Here is a 19,593-nt window from a genome sequence, read left to right on the forward strand (position 1 = left end):
CACTCTTTGTTGATAAACAAAAATCAAGCTCTGAAACATAAGTTCTAGGATGGCTCAGATGTAGAGCAATCAGATGTCAATCTCAGAGTTGTGCGTTCAAGCCTGGGCAAAAGATTCCTATATTGCAGGGTTTTGGTCTAGATGATCCTAGTGGTCCCTTCCATCTCTATGATTCTATAACGAGCTAATCATCTTTCTAATTGGAGCAGCTGTCCAAACAATAACTCACAACAGGAAAACCACAAATAATCTTACTCTGGAGCAAGATTTGATATGCGGCTCTAATGGAAAAACCACCCAAATGATCCACCAACCACAAATTGAAGAACATCTCTCTGTCCCTTCCTCTGTACAGAGGCTGGAAGCTAGACTGCTGCAGATGTCCTCTGGAAAAAGAACACTGCTGCCTGCTCTGGCACCAGTCATTGTTGCCGTTCGCAGGTGAAGTTGGACAGCTATGGATTGACCTTCAAAGATGCCCTGTAAACTGGAAAAATATATTATTTTTATTATTTATGTTTCTGTTGGTAAATCTCCTTGGGATGTTTGGTGGCAAATGATTCCTAAATGGAATGGGATGTAATGGAATGATTGAATGAATCTAGTGGGGGAAGCCATTAGCACCTCTCCCTGGGCTCTTCTGCCTTCCTCAGGCAGGAAGGATGAGCTCCCAACATCATCTTCACCCTTTCCACAGTGCATAAGTCAATGTCTGCAGGACAAAGGCCCTGTAAATCAGCACAATCAGCTTCTTAAGGAACTGGGACCAATTGCCAGCCTACATAATGATCACAGCACTTGGCTGAGACATGGTTTTCTGAGCATTAGGGCCCACTGTGAGCTGCCAAGGGCTAGGACTATTACTCCCTAGCTCAGTTGGTTACAGCATGGTGTTGATAACACCAAGGTTACAGGTTCGATCCTTGTAAGGAGTAGCTGCATATTCTTGCATTGCAGGGAGTTGGACTAGATGATCCTCAGGGTCCCTTCCAACGCTACAATTTGATGATCCCATGACTTGAACTGACTTTGCCCAGAGAGAAATAAAGCATTATTAGAAAGGAAAACGCCAAGATGGCTGTCGCCCACTGAAATACTAACGGTAAAAAAAATCAATACAGGAGAGAATTGGCTAACGTACGATGATCTCTTAGTAGAGTCAGAGAAAGGCTGGAAAATCAGACCATACGAACAGATAGCCAACAAATTGACAGGTTGGATACAATATTACCAGGTTTACAATTTATTTAATGAAGACAAAAGGAAAAACAATTTTGATACAAAAAAATCTAAATTTCAAACTGATATATTGGAGGGAAATAAAAAATTATTATCAAAGATGTACAATTTTTTATTGGAGTGGTTTACAAAAGATGAGGAAGTAAAAGAGGTTATGATTAAGTGGGCGACTGACCTGGGATATAATATACAATTAGAAAAGTGGGAAAGGCTATGGAATCACCACATAAAATTTACGGCTTGTATGAACCTGAAAGAAAATTTAATGAAAATGATGTACCGTTGGTACCTAACACCGGTTAAAATAGTTAAAATGTATAAGAAGGGCAGTAAAAAATGCTGGAAATGCGATCAGAAAGATGGAGATCTCTACCATATGTGGTGGCTGTGTGATAAAGTTAAACCGTATTGGGAAGTAATATATAATGAGATAAAAAGAATTTTGCAGTATACATTCCCTAAAAAGCCAGAGGCGTTCCTACTTGGCCTGGTTGGTGAAGAGATTAGAGGGAAAGACCAGATATTTTTCCTGTACGCCACCACAGCTGCCAGAATCTTATTGGCTCAGAATTGGAAGTCGAAAAGTATGCCAACGGTAGAAGATTGGAGAATAAAATTAATGGAATATTTGGAATTAGCGAGATTGACTGCAAGAATTAGAGACCAAAGAGATCAACGGGTTCAGGATGATTGGAGTAAATTTTTGAGATATTTAGAAGTTTACAATTATGTAAATCACTAACAGGGGTGATAGAACACTTGCAACCTAGGAAAAAATATATATAACCAAGGATGGAGGTATTATAACTGAGAAAATGGAATGTGAGATATAAGGGAAAGCGGATGAATGATGTAAATTAAGAAAACTAAAGCAGAGATGGAGGGAAGTCAAAAACTCGGCGGAGTTTCTGTAATATTGTAAAAGTTATATGTGGCAAATGTTTGTTAAGTTTTGTTGAAAATAAAAATATATTTGCAAAAAAAAAAAAAAAAATGAACTGACTTTGCCCAGAACTGACATGACCTGCTTGCCCTTACCGGCCCCAATCCCCAGCAGCAGAACAAGTGCCTGGTTTGATCAGTTGCAGATCGAATGCTGGATTGGATGGATCTTGGTCTAGTCAAGCAAAGCAAATTCTAAATGCTTATGGAAGATCAAACCCAGGTTTTTTTTTAAAGGGGGGATTGGGTAGACAAAGGAGCTAATGTAAGAACACCCATAGTGTGTGAAGTCCAGAGTCCATTAGCCCAGCATTTCATCTTTGACAATATCCATATGTTTCAACACTTTGTAACAGTGAAAGATATCCGTAATCTCTTTTTTCTGTGTTCACTGCCAGGGTGCTTCTTGGCTTCACCAGTGCCAAATTAGACCAGAAATTAAATAAGGAAAGAGATACCTATTCTTGTTGGGATCCGTATTTTACACGACGTGTGTGTGGTGTTTGGGGATTTTTTTTTAAAAAAAAAATCCTCCAGGATTGTTCCTGCCAGTAAGTTTGTTCGAGCAGCTGTCAGGCAGCACAATCAACATCTGGCCTGTGGGTGTCCAGTACACTGAGCCAAGCATTGCTGCATTGCTCTCAAAAGTTCTGTGATATGCAGAGAAAGCCAGCATCTGGAAGCACCTCGGTGTGTTTAACATTTAAGGTTTATTTGAAACACACTGAGGAACCACATCATACAAGATACAGGACAAAGCGGTAGAAATTGGGTACATTTAGCCTAGAAAAGAGGAGACAGAGGGGAGATCTAGATAGCCATCTTCAAATATCTGAAGAGTTGTCATGTGGAAGGTGGAGCAATTGTTTTCTTCTGCTCCGAAGGCTAGTACCAGAACCAATGGATTCAAGTTACAAGAAAGGAGATTCTGACTAAACACCTGGAAGAATGTTCTGACAGTAAGAGCTGTCAGACAGTGGGTCAGACGCCCTTGGGAGGTGTGGACTCTCCTACACTGGAGATTTTAATGCAGATGTTGGATGGTCATCTGCCATGGATGCTTTAGTTGAGATTTCTGTATTACAGGGGGTTGGACTAGATGACCCTTGGAATCCCTTCCAACTTTACAATTCTAGGATTCTATGAAATTGTTTTTATGTTTTTTTTAAGTGCTTTCCACTCAAATTAAGCAAACTAGCACCACAGAGAAAGGACTGCACTAAACTCTTTCCTTTGTTGTGTGAGTTTAGTAGGTGCAGGGATTTTTACCTGGAGGCAGTGTGATATGATGTCCCAAGTCTACATGTTGTACAGTCCAGTACTCTACAACCTTTCTCTCCTACCTTCCTCCATCCCCAGGATTCTGTGTAAAATTGATGACCTGAATAGCTGCTGAGATATCCTTTTCTCCCAATGATGCTCCATATCTTCAACTTGGAAAACTTCTTCCAGCATTGCAATCCCCCTGAAGCCATTATGAATACAATATGAAATACAATACAAAAATGGTCAGAAGCTTGCAGGTGTGGTAAGTAGTGGATAAAGGACTTGGGAGGCCTCTGTCTGATTCATTATTTGGCCACAAAGCTCACTAGGTGACTTTGGGTCAATCATTGTCTTTCAGCTTAGCAAACCTCACTAGGTTGTCACAGGTAATAGCCCCCTAGATGACATCCCACAGCACCAGTACAGCTAGAGCTGGGATCTTCACATGTTCCTTCCCTTGGGATTGAGGAACTGAATGCCTCCTAACCTTACTTACCAGTTTAATGGCACAGGGAGCACACAAGACACAAAGCCAGGGATCACAGAATAATTGCTTGTCTGCAGGCCAGAGTGCTGGCCTTTTAAGGGTTGTGGTACAGTATACAGTTGTATACTGTAAACCGTTCTGTGGATCTCGGATCTCGGATGTTATAGAGTGGTACCTCGGGTTACAAACTTAATTTGTTCCGGATGTCCGTTCTTAACCCGAAACCATTCTTAACCTGAGGCGCGCTTTCACTAATGGGGCCTCCTGCTGCCACCGTGCCACCGGCGAGTGATTTCCGTTCTCATCCTGGGGCAAAGTTCTCAACCCGAGGTACTACTTCCGGGTTAGTGGAGTTTGTAACCCAAAGTGTTTGTAACCCAAAGTGTTTGTAACCTGAGGTACTACTGTATAAATTAAAATACATAAATAGAGGGGGTGGAGCCTAGGCAAGGTGAGCAGGAGACTCAAAGGACCTCAGCCCATCTCCAGCCTTTTTTTAAAGCAAGTTGCTCACTTGGAGCTCTCCGTGGTGCTGCAACACTTGCCCTGCTTTGCTTGTCCCCATGGATTCCTTTGCTAGACCAGAACAGGATGGCATGTGTGAGTGTGCATGTGCACATGAGAGGGAGAGAGGGAGATAAAGGAAAAACTTGCTCAAGGCCACTTAGTGAGCCCACAGCAGAGGCAAGATTCAAACTGGAGACCTCCTGATTCACACCTCAGTCTCTTAACCACTTTGCTACACCAGTTGAAATAGTAGTTAATGATTTATAAGACACAGAATTTTAAAAGCTAAGGAAAACAAAGAAGTCTTTGTCTACCACAGGAACTTCCCAACCGTGGTCCATGGACCGCCAATTGACTACAAGTTTCTTTCCAGTGGTCCGTGGCCCACTTCAAACATTTACATTGATTTTTAAATATAATTTTATTGCTTCTCTTACTGTATTCCTTGTATTACATTCTGAATTCAATGGAATTCAGAATGTAATTAATATAATATAAGAAATAAGAGAAGCAATGGAAATTTAATTTAAAACAATGCAGCAGGGAAATCATTAAGTGGTCCACTAAGAAGGTAAGAAATGTTCAAGTGGTCTGTGAGGTGGGGTGGGGGTAGTCCAGGAAACACTAGCCTAGCACCAAAAAGACAGAGTGAGCATTGTGTGAGCCTCTGTGGGGGATGATTTGTATAAGGGGATGTCACTACCAAACAACAACAACAACAACAACAACAACAACAACAGCAACAACAGCAACAACACCCTCTCTCTAGTTGCCACTCACCTCACCCCAGGTGGTATAATCCTCCTGAGGAGAACTTCCCACAATAATTTCAGCAAACTGGCAGGTGGTTTAGGGGACAGTTGTGTCTCCAGTTTACCCAGATCCCAAGCCACATGAGGCATTAAAGGGGAGCACTAAACTGTGACTTGTGCATTAAGCATCAATGTAATAGGATTCCAATTTCTGGTCCTAGTTAGTAGCTTAGCAGCCATCGTCTCAATTAACTGAAGTTTCTTTAAAGGCAATTCCACATTACATTACAGTAGTTGATCTTAGGTGTTACTAGCTAGAGCAAAGATAACCGGCATGATGGCTTCTGGATGTTATTGCCAAATCTGGCTAAGGCTTATGGAACTTGGATGCCAACAACACCTGAAGAATACCCTGTTGACTACACCTAAACTAGGCCATGGATTAGTGTATTAGTCTACTTCCTGCTAATACAGCTGCCCACCCCATGTGACGGAAGAACGAAAGATAACACTGTGCATGTTGGGTGTGTCCTGGCACTCACCATTCTAAACATAGAACAGTTGCAACATCTAGAAGCCCAGTCGATATTCAATGCTGGATCACAGTCCAGTAGTTGGGAAGCACACATAGAGCAAGGAAATATAACTCATGTTTCATAACTTCACATGTTGTACCTTGAACATCTGGAAGATGTCAGCAAAGACGGATTCATCCTGGCTATAACTGCATCTTGCTTACCAAGTTTCTATTTAAAAATAAATGAATTTGGAGGCAGTCTTTCTTTATGATTCACCTCTCTTAAAGATGACAACAGAGCTCTCCTAGCTGATAATGGGCTATCATATGATGGAACAAGATGTTCATTTATTGTTCCAATGTATGCTATAAAATAACAGTTCTCAGCCTTCATATAGCACAGTTTTGCATGTCCAAAGTACTTTGGAGAGGTGGTTTCAATGATCCCAAAATAATTGTGCAAAATAGGTTGGTGATATTATTCCCGTGTTACTGGTACAGGGGTGGGGCTACAGCCAAGTGGTACAATGACTTGACCGAGGTCATGAAACAAGTTCAGGAAATTTTAAACCAGGAACTCCGTACCTCAAATATGAGTCAAACTGCAGGCTCTCAATAAGTATTAAAGTGAGTAGTGGTGACTGACAGAACAGGGACTTGCCTAGTGAAAAGGTGGGTAATCTGGTGCCCTCCAGATCTTGTTGGATTCCAACTCCCACCAGCCCCTGGTGGAATGGACAATGGTCAGAGGAAATGGTAGTTGTAGTCGCCTGACATCTGGGCAGCCAATGATCTTGGAACCAGATACTTCCCAGCTTAAACATATTGCCATCCCCATTGCGCCAGCTCTGGTTACTTTTTAATAGAAAGGCAAAATGTTGCTACACACACACACACACACACACACAGAGAGAGAGAGAGAGAGAGAGAGAGAGAGAGAGAGAGAGAGAGAGAGAGATGGAGGGAGGGAGGGAGGGAGGGAGTCAAACTTATTATTGTGCTGGAAAAAAGCAGATGAAGACAATTCAGAGGCAGGAAAATTGTACATCAATACATTCTGAACACTCTAATATCAAAGGAAAATGGCTTTTCTGTCATGTTTCCTGACACAAGGAACAAGGAAAATGAGCACATATTGTATTGTGTGTTGCTGAAGCTGGTAACGGGCTTGTTATGATGGCGATGGGGCTTGCTATTGTTTCATTAATAAGCAATTTCCTAGATTTCTACCAGCTGCACTTGAATGCGTACAAGCAATCTTGCCTGTAATTTAACTTCATTTTTTGAAAGGGGTAAAATGAAACTTTTTTTTTTTAAAAAAAGTCACAGTTACTTCTGTTTTAACAGCTTGCAGTCAAGGACACAAGATCCCCCACCCCAACCTGTTTTTTCCCCCTTTTAAAATTTATTTTATAGCTTTAAAAGGATTTCTGCAATTTGCAGTCTCCACTCTGATGTGTGGGAGAAGACAAGGGAAGCATTTCCTCCAGAAAAGCCATGTGCTGCCTTTCAGAGGGAGAAAGATGGATATTAGCTTTCCCCACTTTTCAGCTTTGCACAATGTTTGAGCGTTTTAATGGAAAGAGTTTCTTTGGGTTCTGCAAACTATGAGGTTTTCCTGCGCACTGAAAAGGAACATGGGCAGTGGAATCATGCTCATTCATTCCCATGCCATTCCCTTCAATGGCTCCGGCAATCATTTCATGAGGACTTGTGCAGGGTAATCTCCTGGTGCACAATGTCCACTCGAGGGTTCAACAAACAAATTTCAACCTCGTGCCATTTGGTGCAAAAATAAAGAAAGAAAAGAAAGACAAAGATTGAGGTTTTTAATATCCATTGTTCCTCTGTCAGCCAGGCAGCAATTGTATATAACTGAAAGACATCCAGTTGATAAAAAGAACGTTTTTGGGGTTTTTTTTACTGGCGGCAGAGTAACATGAGTTCAAAGGCTGCACATGCCAAGAGCGCATAACTCTGTAATGGCCGACATACTTTTACAAGTGTTTAGTGGTATTACTGACAGGAGGACTGCTTTGGTCCAAGACAGATGTAAAATACTTCATTTACCAAATATTTACTCCACAATTATCTGTAAATGTAGAACGTACAACTTGACATGGTCAAATATCTAAAGAACCTGCTTAGAGGGAATTATTCCCACATAATTGTCCAAAGGAATAATTTTAGGGGAAGGTGTTGTTGGTAATAGGTTCCCATATTTCACACCTCCTTCAAGTTTGTATCCACTGCAAGTCCTGGCTTAGGGAGAGAATAGTGGCTGCTGATGGTTACGTGGTTACCTCAGTCATTTTTCAGTTCTATACAACTAAGATTGTAACTGCCCCCTTTTTATTATAAAAATAACTTATTAATAATTAAATATATTTCTTTCAGATCTCATATCTGGCTGGGAAACCCATTTCTCTCTCTCTCTCTCTCTCTCTCTCTCTCTCTCTCTCTCTCTCTCTCTCTCCTGGGGCAAATTCTCCTTCATTAAGGTTACGAAAGGAGATCTGGGAGCATAAATTTCTCAACCTTCAACTTTCGTTGAGCTCTTTTGCCATTGGGTTGTCGCTTCTCATTCCACCTATGACAAATTGCTGTAAATATAGTCTACTTTCCTAGTGCAATGAGTACAGAACAATACTGGGCATATGCGCTCAGCTGAAGGTGCTGGTAAGTGCCATGGAACTTTCCTCCAGGTAGAAATACTGTAGGTGAATACGGCTATTTGGTTTTCCAACATTAAAATCAGTTCACTACATTTTCTCAGCTGTTTGCATTAAAAAAAAAAATACTCTCATGGAAATCCATCACAGGACCTTCATGTGAATTTTTTTTCCAATAAATGATTTTTTTGGTATGCTAATATACACATTTTAATCAATTTACGAATTGCCTCCTTTTGGTTTCTGTCTTGTTTTGGGAAGTGTGAAGCAGGAAGGTTCACAATTAAATTTGTTTTCCAGCCCTTCTCACCGAGTTACAATTCCCAGAGTTCCCTGGGAAAGAGGGATTGATTATTTTTTTAAAAACCACTCCAGAAATTATAGTTCTGTGAGGGCTCCTAACAACTCTCAGCACCCTTAGCAAACTAGTTCCAAAGATTGTTTGGGGGAAGCCATGATTGTTTGAAGGGGAGTGGTTCATGGAGGAGAGAGCTCTGCCCCCTACATTTGGAGGTAGTACATAATGTCTCTGAATACCAGTTCCTGGAAACCACAGGAGGAGTTTCTTGTATTTCTGTCCTGCTTGTGAGTTTCTGGTTGGCCACTGTGAGAACAAGATGCTAGACTAGATTGGCAATTGGCCTGATCCAACAGGCTCTTCCTATGTTCTCAAGTGGTATGTTACTGTTTTAACTACATAGTGCACATGTGGCCAGATACAGCCCCCATGGAGAAGATACACACAGACCACAAGCTCTTCCACTGAGCTACAGTAACAGTTCACTTGGTCAACCTGACCAAAAACACTCACCCACCCCACTCACACAGGAAACCAAAGATCACCACAGCCAACCACTAATGTACAATCACATCCTACACCAACCCCAACCTCTCTGACCACCAAAGGAACACAAGTGCACAACAGAGAACCTGCACAAACAACGCTGACACCAAACCCTACATATATTAAGCAAAATAGAAACATCGTCACCCCACCCCATCCATCTCCCCATCCCGCCCACCTCTTTCCCCCCTTTTTCTTCCTAATGTCTCAACAAACGAAATTGACTTGTAAAAATGTTACATGGAAAAAAATATGAGAGAGACATTGCACTACCTTTGTAAATCAAGAAAAACCTTATTAATAATAATAAAAATAATGTCATGCCAACAAAGAGAGCAACTTGAGGAACCGGCAGCCACCACATAATTCCAGATTCCAATTTGATGTCAAAGATTCCCACTGCTGGATTCCATGCCCCAGTTGCATAAAACATTGACGAAAATGTTAGAAGAGGCCTTGGAAAGCCTAAAAAAGTGTGTTATTTTCGCAACAGTGGGAATGAACAAACGCAAAGGGTATGTAGTTTTCAACACAGCCCTGGTAAGGCTTTTCCGAACCAGACCACACAGTGAGTTCACAGATGAATTCTGATATACATCCCAATTTCCTCTTGGACATTCTAGCAGTCATATTTCTGTTCATTTTATCTGCACATATATATATGTTATATAGGAGTTATTGGAAGATATTCATTTCTTTGATCGGGGTCTTATGCCAGGAGAGAGATTCTAAGTACCTTTCTTTTTCATGGCACTTTCTGAAACTGTTTAAACAATATGTCATCAAGTGTAAGAGAACCTAGAATGCAAATTAGTTGGAATAGCCGCATAAATATTGTTTACAATTCTTGGTTTCCTTGAGAACATAAAACATTTCTCGGGCAGCAAGAAATACCCACAGATGTCTAGGTTCTTAAGACATGTGCCCATCTATTAAGTCACAGGCACATATGGGGGTTAAGAAATACCACATATGTTTGGGTGTCTGAATGTGGCATGAGTCAGTCATGTATCTTGCAAATATTGCAGCCACACCAATGGGTTGGTTTCATTGGGAAGCTAGGAAGTCCACTTTGCTTCCTGTGACATGGTGCCAGAAATCAGGTTTTAAATGCATACATTCCTAACAAGAATGTATGCATTCTTACAGCCACTGTCAAGAACCTAGTGACTATAAACTGTAAAATGGCATGATCCATACAGCTCTTCTCTGTATCCAGGCGTGCCAGGTGGTGGGGGCTGAGGGGTCTTCAGCTCCCCCAAGTTTTTCAAGGAGGGGGCTGGGCTCTCTCCAAATCCTGTGGCCTCCATTCTGCCTCCTCTTCCCCACCCGAGGAGGGAGAAGGAGGCTGAGCATGTGCATTCCCCATTCACGACCCGGCACATGAGTGCTTGCAGGCTAGGTGGGGGAGGGATGCATCACATGATCTGCTATGTGATGTGCCCCCACAATGTGAGGGGCAAGTGTAACGGATCAGCCCTGAGTCTGGGTATGGTCAGGTGCCCAGCGCATTATGAGTTAACACCCAACTCTATGTGACTGGCGGCTCACTCGCAGGAGGCGGGGCTTTTCGCCCTTTTAAAAGGGGGGAATGGCAGTTGGGCAGTTGGTCAGGGTTAGAGGGTTAGAGGGTGAGCGGGTTGGAGAGAGCTCGTGAGAGGTTAGGCTTTGGGAAGGGAAGGGAAGGTTTTTACCCTTGCTATGTTGTAACAAAGCTGACGTACATGAAAAGAAGATTTGTAACCGTATTAACCTGAACATCCATGTTATTTAAGTTACCTCAATAAAGTTACTTGTGTTTCAGCGTTCGTTGACTCTGGCAGTGCATCAGTGCCTTAAGAGGTGTGACTAAGGGGAGAGAACAAAGTTTTCCTGTGGAAGAGGAAACGGGTGGTTTATTCTCCTATCATACAGAGGGCTGGGCAGTGAAGCCAAAGGTGCCACGCAGTTGCCAAAAAGGGAAGGCAAGCTGCAGTAGTTGGGAACCCGGGAGGGAGATCCCATAGGTGGCAAGAGGTTTTAGAACGTGGAGCACTGAGGTTCCCCAGAGACATCTCCCATATGCACACTTTAGGATTCATTCTAGTCGTCAGTGAAACCTAGGGAGAGACACGGTCTGGGGAAGCGTTTAAAAGGGTGAGGGATTCGGGAATAAAGGGTCCCTCACATTAAGCCGTTGCCCTTGCCTATATCTCAGAGGATTCTGAGGCATAGGCAAACTCGGCCCTTCAGATGTTTTGGAACTACAACTCCCATCATCCCTAGCTAACAGGACCAGTGGCCAGGGATGATGGGAGTTGCAGTCCCAAAACATCTGGAGGGCCGAGTTTGCCTATGCCTGCTCTAGAACCTTGCATGTATCAAGATTAGTGCTATCTCCAGGGTTTGTGGAGCCTTCAAGCATTGTACCACCAATGGATGCCCTAACTTGGAAGAGTTGGGGTATGCAAACTGAGAATTCTCCGAGGGCGAATCTTAGATGCTTTCTGCAAATTGGAAATGATTGCATTGTTAGGTTGGTTGGGCCATCTGCTGGTCTTGGAGACCTGACAAATTCCTAACCTTGCTGATTTTTGGCATTGGCCTAAGTTGAGATTGAGCCCTGCATCTGGTGAACCAAACGCCTTTCATAAGAACTTGCCCACCACTCAGTTTCACAGTGGAACTCCAGGGAACCACATGGTTCTCAGAAACATAGTGTCAAAACCACTGTTTTAGCTCTTCCCCTCCATGTGCATGGAAAAATTTGCCTTGTGCACCAAAAATCCATTCATCCCATTCTTAAAATATTTGGAGCTTGTTCATATCATATACATTTCTAACATCATTGACCAGTAGACAATTCCTGCCCCCTCCAATTGACACAATAACAGTCTTTGGATCTGCTTAGTAACACCCCGTCCTGAATAAACACAAAGGTGGAGTTGCGCACTTTAACGTCAAAGATTTTCTGTTTGTTTTGCTGTGTGCAAGAGACAGGGAGGGAAACAGATACCATTTAAAGATGAAAAGCAGAGTAGAAATAAAGTCTACTTGAACCCAAAAATAGTTATACCCACAGAACTTATAAAAACATTCCTAAGTAATGTAGTGTGATGACCCTTATTCATAATCACAGCAAATCTATCCAACTTTTTGATTTTTTAATAACCCCATCATTAATCTTTGTTGAAAATAATAGAGATTTTATGAAGAAGGTTCACCAAAGAACTTGGAAAACTTACAAGACATTTAACAGCTGAACAGTGTATCTTTCAAGCAGCCTTTAAGGGTGCTCTTTCAAAATAAAGCCTTTTTGATCTGGTTTTATAGTCTGGAGTTGCTTTGGTCTAAAACCTCATCTATCCTTTCCAACTAATAAGGAAATTGTCCTGCAATGCAGAACTCCCAGGTCCCAGAGAGAAGCCATTTCTACACGCATTGGTATTATTCTTGCGCTATTGACATTGGATTTATTGGTTCTTTGAGGGCATCTTGTTTTAACAGATGGATTTTTGTGTGTTGTCTTTAAAATGACATTAACAACTAACATTGCTTGTTTCTGTGTGCAAGCCTGCTACAAAAAAGGGGGGTGGAGAATCATTTTTATAAGATTTGGACAATGTTTCTTCCTATAACTTTAGTCTGGATTTCCTTTCTGATAAAGAACTGCTTGTTTGAAGATCCACCCTTCAGTTTTATGAGGATATCTATCAGACATCACATTTGTAAAGAAAACTTGAAGGTAATCCAGCTGTACTTATAAACAAACATCACAGGCGCAATTAATCCGCTTAAAGGTTTTATGAGGGGAAACATAAAATATCAAATAAAGGCTAATTGGGAGTATTTAAAAAATGCCTGAGCTAGTAACCGTCCACAATTTTGACCAGTAAATGGACATTCAGAAAACAAAATGTAACTTAACAACTCGTTCTGATTTTAATCCGCTCAAGGGTTTACCTCCCATCCTGAACTGCATGATTCAAGTATAATGATGTTTTGTGACTTTGTGACAATGATGTTTCTTTTGGCTCTTGAGAGCCTAACTCAAAGAGACGAGAACGTAAAACCCGAAGCATCAATAAAACACTGTGTTTCCGAGTTCATATTAATCCAAGTCTTGCTCCTGCTTCCGTAACACGAATTAGGACCTCATTATTTCTCTAAGAAAGATATGCATGTTGGAAACCATTCCAATATGTGGTGTGGTGTGGCCATAGCTGTCAACTTTTCCCTTTTTGAAAGGGAAATTCCCTTATTCTGAATAGGATTCCTCGCAAGAAAAGGGAAACGTTGACAGCTATGGGTGTGGTGTAGTGGTTAAGAGCAGTGGACTCATAATCTGGTGAACTGGGTTCGCTTCCCCACTCATCCACATGCAGCTGCTGGGTGACCTTGGGACAGTCACACTTCTCTGAAGTCTCTCAGTCCCACTCACCTCACAGAGTGTTTGTTGTGGGGGAGGAAGGGAAAGGAGATTGTTAGCTGCTTTGAGACTCCTTTGGGTAGTGATAAAGCGGGATATCAAATCCAAACTCTTCTTCCTGATTCAAGGAGGGGTGTGGTTGGATGGAGCAATTCCACTAGCTCTCCATTCAAATAAAGTAATTACTGATCCCAATATGGCCCACAAAACACCACATATTAAATTCCAGAAGAAGATTAGAACTCATTCATATTAATGACTACTGTTTTGATCCTACAGTGGGATGGAGTCAGCCTCTCCGCAACAGAGTTGGAGCTGCTTTCCCGGAAAGAGTTAGGGTAGGGTGGGGCACAGTCAACACAGAACTGATATTACCCACCCACCAGTGTGACATCAGCTGATCGACAGGTGTGCTGTTGGGGGGGGGGAATGGCTTTGTGGGCCAAACTGGAACCATTAGTGAACCAGGGTTGGACCATAGCTGGGTGGTTCCTAACTTGTAACTTACATGACGAATATTCCTCTCCTGAAAAGCTGGTTTTCAGGAGAAAAGCAGGAGCCACAGACACACAGAGGGTCTATCAGCCCCTGAGGTTCCTCATCAAGCTGTACATGTTTTCTTCCTAGCTCAGGGCCACACTTCTTCGGGGGAGTCTTCTGGTGGCCACATACTCATAAGAGTGCTTTTGTGCTTTTGTCCCAGGGATTTGGAATTTAGGTAAGGATGGAGAAGATGTTTTAGTCAGTTCACAATCTGAAGCCGAACGTACCTTATTTGCACTTTCTGTAAACAATATGCAAACGGAAACTCTGCAGTCCTTTGAAATTCACACTCGACTGCAGTTTGGTTCTCCAGTGAAGTAATGTGTACAAAAATGCATATACTGGGATAAAGTCTGGATAGAAAAATAAATGCATATATTGTTGAAAATGGCATTAAAATGCATTATGTTAGGGAAATCATGCGAAAATGTGCATATTAGACAAAACTGCATATTAAAAATGTGTACAGTAGGATATATTCTCATAAAAATGGGGACGAATCCTCACAGCAACTTTTTGAAAAACAATTTGTAAACTGATGTGGAAATGTGGATTAGGGGAAAAGGAAATTGGCATATTCACTCATTCCTACTTTTTGGTCGCACTGATGGCCTCAAAGGCATTCCCTGTATATCTCACTGAGAACTGCTTCTTACCATACATGGGAAGAACAGCCCTTAAGAACTGCTAGCCTTGTTGCGATAGCACACACACTGCAGTTATTACTTATAATATGTGTGCTGATGCTGCAGAGAATTTAATAGGAGAGAGAAAAGTAGGTAAAAGCATGCAGAGTCAAGGACCAGTAGGTTTCCAAGAAGGGGAAGGGCACGGTGCCTCTGAATTCCTTCCTCTTGCTGCACACGAGGAATTCTGCTATCCTGGGATAACCACACTCCTTGTCATGTGTTATGGTTTGCATGGGCTCAGAACTGTCATCACGGCTCACACAAGCATATTTTATTTTCTTCACCTGCTCATGTGGTGCACACCTGGAGTTTTACTTATGGAGTGCTTGGCTCCAAAAAGCACAAGAGGGCTGCCAGATTGGAAAGACTGCCTTGTTCCCTTCATGTACGTTTTTTCTGAATTTTATTCCCCGTTGCTTTTATAGAGTAGTAAAGCATAACGTTGAGAAAATGAGGGGGAAAGTGTTGGTTCTCTTGCACACCTAGGAAAGAGGAGTGGGTGGGAGAGTGAGCTTATGGAACCGAAACCGCAGCGATGTCCGCCTGCTACTTCACATGAGAAGCTCTTCGTCTTGATCTGTCTGTCTGCAGGAAGTCTTCAGTTTTTGTTTTTCAGATATGAGCTTCGAAATCAGGGGTTTGCAATCCACTCACCACTCACCCAGACCGGTTGATACATTCAGCAGAACTGTGTCTTAAAGCTGTGTTTTCAAGCTGCTGGAGGGGAGGGGTATGTTTGAAAGCAACCTGATTAAAGTATTCTTTGACTGCAGATTCAGCACAGTCTTCTCCCAGCCACTCTGGGCGGCTCCCAAGAGAATATTAAAAACACGATAAAATATCAAACATTAAAAACTTCCCTAAACAGGGTTGCCTTCAGATGTCTTTAAAAAGTCAAATAGTTGTTTATCTCCTTGACATCTGATGGGAGGGCGTTCCACAGGGCGGGCACCACTACCAAGAAGGCCCTCTTCCTGTTTCCTTGTAGCTTCACTTCTCACAGTGAGGGAACCATCAGAAGGCCCTCGGAGCTGGACCTCAATGTCCGGGCTGAACGATGGGGGAGGAGACGTTTTTCTAAGTTCACCACATTGTTTTTCTCCCTTAAGAGAGCATTCAGACATGAAGCCCTCATTCCCCCATAAACTAGGTATGGGGATCCTGCTGATGATGATGCCCCCACCATGTTGCTTCACAATCCCCATCAGCCCCAGGCAGCATGGCCAATAGCAAGGAATGATCAGAACTGCAGGCCATCAATGTTGGAAAGGACTCTGGGGTTTTTTGGGGGGGGGAGAGAGAAAATGATATTCTTTGCTCTTAACCATACTCCTAAATATTTAACCCCCCAATCTTTAAACAGGATATATCTTGTGGTTTAATCTTAACATCATCTTTAATATTTTTTACCAGGAGCTTGGTTGTATTTTTATTTATTTGAAGACCTGCCACTTCTCTCCCCGAAAGGAAATTCTCTTCTAGTGCTATCGGAATTGACTGTGTTGGATCGTCTATAGATACCACCATATCATCTGCAAAACCTTTAAGTTTGTACTCTCTTTGTCCCACCCTTATTCCTTTAATATCCTGATCACATCATATTCTTTGCACCGAAACTTCTAAAACTACTATAAACAATAAAGGTGACAGCCTTGTCTAGTTCTCTTTGCTATTTTACAATTCTCAGTCAACACATTATTTACTATCAGTTTTGCTGACTGCTCTGTGTATATTGCTTTGACTCCTTTTATGAATTTGTCTCCAATTTTGGTTTCTCTCAGTGTCACGCTTTTTAAATTTGAAGCTCAGTTCCTCACATTTCTGCATTGGTTTGTAATTTTCCATTTTAAAAGTCTCCATAAAAATTCATCAACGTTTTAGTGCAGATTTCTCCTTATCTACACTTTTTTTTTTGCAAAGCAATTTCCCTTGATATATTGCTTTTTTGTATGTTCTTTCCACTAATATATGCATTTCTACACCTACCTAGGTGTATGCATTTTCATATGCATTGCTTGGATGTAAAACTGCACCGCAAAATTCATAGAATGTGAATTTTGAAGGTTACCTCTGTCTAGGATTCATGCATTCATTTGGAAATTGTGAATTGGGGAGGGACATCCTTTAAAGCAAAGTGAATTGACTTTATCTCCCATCCCTACAGCATTCCCATCGCTAGTCTATAAACTGGCACTTACACTGAAGCAGTTCAATCTATTTCACCAAAGAGTTCTAAAATTTTAGTCACTTATTAGCTTTGTATTCCAGGCTTCTTCCAAGTAATCTGTTGCAACAGTCTGACAATAACCGTGTATGGTAAGCAAGACTGAGAGGGATTCATATGTCCAAGGTCACCTAGTGAAATTTAGGTCGGAGCAGGATTTTGAACCTAGAATTTCACTGGGTTGTGTTTAACAAGGCACTACGGTAATCATTCTGTCAGCACAAGGATTTCTGCTTGCACAGCAGAACTTCCCCCCTCCCATTTGCCCTAAATCTGTTTTAGGGGTTTCCCAACCCTTTGGAGTAGATTTGGAGAGGTCACAGAATATGTGCAGGGAGAGGAGCCGGGTGGAAGTCTTGTTGCACAACAGATAATTCTTGCGGTGACGGGACATGGTGGTAGATTCATAGAGTTGCAGAAGGGTAGTCTATTTAGTCCATGGGTCGGCAAACTAAGGGCTGCGGGCTGGTTCAGGCCCAATTGCCTTCTAGATCCGGCCTGCGGACAGTCTGGGAATTGCCGTGTGGATCTCCCCAAATATAGTCCAGCCCTCCACAAGGTCTGAGGGACAGTGGACCGGCCTCCTGCTGAAAAAGTTTTCTGACCCCTGATTTAGTCTAACAACATGCTTGATGTCCAAGCTTAACATTGTACACATTTCAGTACCCTCAAGCAGTTTCCATTGTCCTCTGTACATGATAGAAATTATAACCATGATGAAACACACACAAATCCACCTAACTTGTAAGTTAGCTACATGTCACAGAATGGCTGTTTTAGTTACAGTAGTGTAATACCTCTCCCTCCCTTCTTGGTAGTTAGAACTTCCTGGAGTAAAAGAAGTGTCATTTGTTTGGCTTAGAGCTGGCTGCCACATTTATAGAGGAACTGACTTTTTTGCTGGTTTGAACTAATGAGCATTTTAAAACAACAACAACAACATTATTTCCTAGTACATATTTTTCGTGGCCATGAAATGCTTCCACCATTCTAGGCATCAACAAGCCTTATAAATCAATCATCTGCAAGTCTTCTCAGAGTTCACCAAGTTCAATGGGACTTGTCCCCAGGTAAGTGGGTGCAGGATTGCCTCCTGAAATAAGGAGCACCGTACTAAGAGGCAAAAATTCTCTATCGCATTTATCCTCATTGCAAAACTCAGATGAATTGCTCTTTATGGAGGGGAATCTGAGGCTGAGAGCAGGAAATGGAGCTTCTCAAGACCATGGTGGGTGATCTTTCATGGCTGAATGCAATTTGAAGCCGGGCCTCCCAAACTTCAAGTAACTGCACTAATACTGGCTCTGAAGAGATAGTGAAATGGGCATGGAGAAAACACTCCCTCAAGGAAACTCCTTGAGTTTTCTTCACAGGCAAGTTCCCTCAAGCTTCACCAGGGAGGAAACTGCATTCCAGTGATGTGCCCCTGGGAAATCCGTGGAATGGACACAGTTGCTCATAGATGGCTCTACACTCTGGGGGACAGGACCTCAGTCCAAGGAAAATTAGTTGCATTCAGGTTTCCCTTGAAATCAATGGAACAAGGCAATTACAACTAACTTAATCCCCACTGAATTACAACTACCGTAATCACCAAACTTAAAACCATGGAGAAAGTGTCTGAATTACAACTAATCACCAAACTTAAAACCATGGAGAAACCTGGTCTGAACAAAGACATTGGATTCTTATCTCATTATACATGACAAAGCTATCTTTAGCCATCTCACCCCTTACCTTGCCCTGCAAGACTAATTGCAGCCGTTAAGAGTCGTCAACAGGTTTTCCACACCTATCAGCTGATCACCCATTCCCACCACCCTTCTGAGTAATACCCCTCCCCACGCCCTCACTATATTTAAGGGTCTGGTGACTTCCGTTTCAGTGTATCTGAAGAAGTGTGCATGCACACGGAAGCTCATACCAAGAACAAACTTAGTTGGTCTCTAAGGTGCTACTGGAAGGAATCTTTTTTATTTTATTTTGTTCTGACTATGGCAGACCAACACGGCTACCTACCTGTAACTTAATCCCCACTGATATCAATAGAAGCTAAATGGGTCTAGCACTAGCTGAATCAGGATTGAGGGGTGCATGTTTATGCCATGTTGTTGTTGTTGTTGTTGTTGTTGTTGGGACCTCTTGTAACTTAGCTCTGGCAAAATCTCTAGAAAAGTTTGCGAAGTGTGCTGGAAATTGTAGCTCTGTGTGGGGTAGCTACAGTTTCCATGATTCTTTACCAGATGTCATGTACTAAATGTATTGTGTTGATATGATCAATGCCCCCCCCCCCCCAAACTATACATTCCTGGAGGTTTTCAGGTCAAATCTGTGACACTGGCATAAAGTTTGTTTGTTTGTTTGTTTGTTTACCACTCTATACCTGGGAGTCTCAGGGCGGTTCACAGAATAAAATCAAGATATAAAACCACAAAATACCTAATAAAAATAAAAACAACAACCCAATAGCCCCGTTCCCCCACAAAAACAACACAATTTAAAA

This window comes from Lacerta agilis, chromosome 3 (genome assembly GCF_009819535.1).
Source record: "Lacerta agilis isolate rLacAgi1 chromosome 3, rLacAgi1.pri, whole genome shotgun sequence".
In the NCBI taxonomy this organism is placed as follows: domain Eukaryota; kingdom Metazoa; phylum Chordata; class Lepidosauria; order Squamata; family Lacertidae; genus Lacerta; species Lacerta agilis.